This window comes from Miscanthus floridulus, chromosome 1 (genome assembly GCF_019320115.1).
Source record: "Miscanthus floridulus cultivar M001 chromosome 1, ASM1932011v1, whole genome shotgun sequence".
Classification (NCBI taxonomy): Eukaryota; Viridiplantae; Streptophyta; class Magnoliopsida; order Poales; family Poaceae; genus Miscanthus; species Miscanthus floridulus.
Window position 1 is genome coordinate 50,577,241 of NC_089580.1, and position 4,428 is coordinate 50,581,668.

A 4,428-nucleotide genomic window follows, 5' to 3' on the forward strand; every position below is an offset into this window, starting at 1 on the left:
AACAATGGAAGGTTGTGGATAATGAAATCATCATTATCTACTCCACCGGCTTGGTAGACAAGCCAATAATCCTCGAGCGACAGTCTAGGGTTTGTTTCCCTAGAGTATTTTGGGATGTTGGTTGGCGGTCGGTACCTTGGCGGGAAGGCAGTGTTGAGCGAAGTCCTGAGGCCCCGGTAGGCTAGGGCTTAGGCTTCAGTCCTCGCTACTATCTTAGCGTTCGCCATGATGAGGGTGATAGCCATGGCTAGCTCCCTCTCTTGGCTCATCGTGGGTACATCTATGGGCGTCAAGGGTGTCGCGTGCATCATAGTTGAGGCCGAGACGCTCATGCATGGGGACCACGGTGCACTGTCTACTGCCTTGTGGCGCCTAGTGGACTGACACATCCTTGTTGGATCACTTTGAGGGCATGCGCTGGCTGGCATCGAGCTCGCATCGCTGAGACAGCGAGCTCTCAGCCTGCTGCACCGCCACACACTCGAGAAGTGTGCGAATCTCATGGTGGGCCCGACGATCCTCAGGCATCATGGGCCCCAAAAGCCCACAAAGTAAGGCTGCCATGGTAGCGATGTTTTGGCTTGCCTGGGCAAAGTGTGGGAGGGCTTCATCGTCTACGATGATCCTCCGGTTCATGTCGCGGGCCATGGCGCATGCGCGCCCACCGTCTCTGTGGCGCTCGATCTCCCGATCGAGCTCTGCACATTCCTGCTTGAGCTGTAGTCGTGCTTCCTCGAGCTCTAGGTGTCGAGCCTTCAACTGTTCCTCCCATAGATGGGGTGGGGCCCTATCTCCCCCTCGACCTCATCATCGAGGTTGTCCATCAGGGTAGCCTCCTCTTCGTGGATGCTTTCGATGTGTCCCTGGGGGGTACCTACCATGAAAGACTCATGAGACGGATGATGACTCCCCCTATTGGAGTCAGAGCTAGAGGGCGACTCTGACTCTCCAGCGAGAAGGCTGTGGAAAGATTCTACGACATATTCAGTCATCCCCATGAACTTGTTATTTGTAGGGGACCAAGGAATGCGTTGCGCCACAAAGTGGCCAACGGTCTCTGCAGCGTTGCACAGACTGAATGGGAACACTATTGGGGTGCTCCGAATGAGGTATCCTAGGGAGAGAGGTTCTCCCCCAGCAAGCTATGCCATGACGCTGGCAAACGAGAAGGTAAGGTGGCGTAGGTCCTCCTAGGACAGTCAAGGTCCTAGAAAGGCATTGAGCTGGTGCTCCAACCTCCCATAGTTTAAGCCAAGGAGCTGGCTACTCTCGGGGGCATGGGCCTCTGGTGTATGCAGCTACAACTCCTCAAGCACCTTGGTGATCGCATCAAGGCCGGCAAAGTGGAGTGGTTGGACGGTGGCGAGAGCCAGCGCCAGCTCTCCCTCTGTCATGACAATGAAGTCCAGGTCCCCAAAGTGCACGTGCATGCCTGAGACACAGCTAACATTGCGATTAGCCTTCTGAGGCCTAGTGTGGAAGTCGAGACACGCAAAAGGCCCCTACCTAGCATGCCAACTGTCGGTGTTTTGAGTTGCCACCAAGTAAATTTCTAATGTTGTGTGTCTAGCTTAGATGGTATGCTAAGAGAACATGAGGTTTATACTAGTTCGGGCAGAATATCCCTATGTCTAGTTCGTTGCTGCTGCTCGTGTTACTAGCACTGAAAGTTCGTAGTAGGGGTTACAAATGGTCGAGAGAGGGACAGGTCCCAAGTCTCTTGTGAGAGAAATGAATGGGTGCTAAGAGCTCAGTCACCTCCTGGCTGTGTGCTTGTGTGCTCTAATAGGTTTGAGGTTCAAGCCTAAATCAGTGTGATGTGTTTTGATGCGTTCGTGTGGAGTGGAGTCTGGCCCCCTTCATGGGATGCCCTGCTTTCCCTTTTATAGGCCAAGGGAAAGCATGGGTTATAGTTGTGGGAAAAGGGGAGAACAAGAATGAGAAGAGGTCCTCCAAGATCGTTGGGTCCTTCTTTTCCTTCATGTGGGTCTCGTCGACCCTATAGATGTCAATAGGGATAGCTCCACATCATGGCCCTGTCCATCACTAGCACCATGGGCAGGCATCGTCTCCCAATCATGGCACCCCACTTCATCTAGGCAGACATCATGGTGAACTGACATGCCTATCAATGCCTGTACGAGGGTTAGGCAAAACAGCACCGGTATGCTCAATGTTGTTCCTGATGTGAATCCCTAGGTATGGCCTGTCACGGCCACAGGTTACATCAGGGCATGTCGGTCACCTCCCTAGTATCAGAGCTTTGACCAGGCCCATTCGCTAGGACCTAGAGTGGTTGGCGGCAGTATGGGTCTTCGTCGGGTGAGGCAGAGCCCGCGGCCTCAGGGTTGGGCGATGCAGAGTCTCCCCCTATAACCGGGTGAGGTGGAGCACAGACCCAAGGGTCAGGCAAGGTGGAGCGTAGACCCAAAGGTTGGGCGAGGCAGAGTGCAGACCCAAGGGTCTAGTGAGGCAGAGCCCGTGACCTCAGGGTCAAGCGAGATGGAGTCCTCCCCTAGAGGCCGGGTGAGACAGAGCATAGACCCAAGGGTCGAGCGAGGCAGAGCCCGTGGCCTCAGGGTCGGGTGAGACAGAGTCCTCCCCTAGAGGTCGGACGAGGCGGAGCGTAGATCCAAGGGTCGGGTGAGGTAGAGCATAGACCCAAGGGTCGGGCGAGGTGGAGCCCATGGCCTTAGGGTTAGGCGAGGCGGAGTCCTCCCCCAGAGGTTAGGCGAGGCGAAGCTTGCGCACCTAGGGGTCGGTTGGAGCTGTAGTCACACTCTTGACTGCTCGGATTGAGAGCGAATAGGTCTCAGGAAATTGTGATAGATTGATATGGGTACAGGGAGTACATTATATAGGCAAGGATCAGGAAGGGTTTATAGAAACACCCAATCAATGGTGTCCTTGCCTAATCAATGATCGTCTACCATAATCCCTAGAGGCAGCCCACCTAATAGGCTTGGGCGCTAGGCCCATGGCCTGCCCATAGGCACCTATTCTAACACGCCCCCATAGTCAAATCGTCAGCCACTCTGCACGTTTAGACTAGACCTAAACTCCATGAACACTAAAGAGGGTAGCCCTTTGGTGAAGATATCCACATATTGTGAAGAAGTGGGAACATGTAGACCACAAAGATCACCAATGGCAACTCGCTCCCGGATGAAGTGAAGATCAATCTCAATGTGCTTGGTTCACTGATGCTGTATTGGGTTAGAGGTCATGTAGACGACACTGATGTTGTCGCAATACACTAGTGTGGCACGCTAGAGAGGGGCATGCAACTCTAGAAGAAGTTAGCGCAGCCAGGTGGCCTCAGCAACTCCATTGGCCACCACGCGATACTTGGCTTCAGCACTAGATCTTGACACCGTGTTCTAGTGCTTGGAGGACTAGGAGACAAGATTATTGTCAAGAAACACAGCATAGCCCAAGGTGGACTTGTGGGTGTCTAGACAACCAACCCAATCAGCGTCGGTGTAGATGACAAGATTAGCTGAAGTAGACGGTCGCAGCAGGAGACCAAGGTGGAGAGTGCCTTGAACATAGCGCAGAATCCACTTTAGAGTTGCAAGGTGAGGCTCACGAGGGTCATGCATATGAAGACAGACTTGCTGCATAGCATATGCAATATCCGACCGGGTGAACATTAGGTACTGTAAGGCTCTAGTGAGGTTGCGAAAGTCTAAAGGGTCAGAGACAGGGGTGCCATCTGAAAGCTCTAGTTTGGTTTTGGAAAATTGATGAAACCCTAAGTGCTAACCTAATTTATCAAGTAATCATGAGATAGGTAGCACACTCCAAGTTGCAAAGCAAACAAAGATCATAGCATGATGAAGATGATGCCATGGTGATGATTAAGTGCTTGGACTTGGAAAGAAGAAAGAGAGAAACAAAAAGCTCAAGGCAAAGGCATAAACCATAGGAGCTATTTTGTTTTAGTGATCAAGACACTTAGAGAGTGTGATCACATTTAGGTTTGATAGCCATACTATTAAGAGGGGTGAATCTCATATCGAAATGCGGTTATCAAAGTGCCACTAGATGCTCTAACTCATTGCATATGCATTTAGGATCTAGTGGAGAACTAACACCCTTGAAAATATTTGTGAAAATATGCTAACACATGTGCACAAGGTGATACACTTGGTGGTTGGCACATTTGAGCAAGGGTGAAGTAGTTAGAAGTGAAATGGAGTTGGTCACAAAGATGATGGCGTCGGTCAACTGACCGGACACTGGGTCGCTCAACGATTGGACGCTGAAGGGATGTGTCCGGTCGTGTTTTCAGTCGGTACAGTAAGAAGTCATAGCGTGACCGGACACTTGCATGGTCCGGTCGAGCATGACTAGACGCGTTCGATCGGCAAAAATCGGTTTTGGAACCTTACTGTAAACGACCGGACGCTGGGAGTTGAGCGTCCG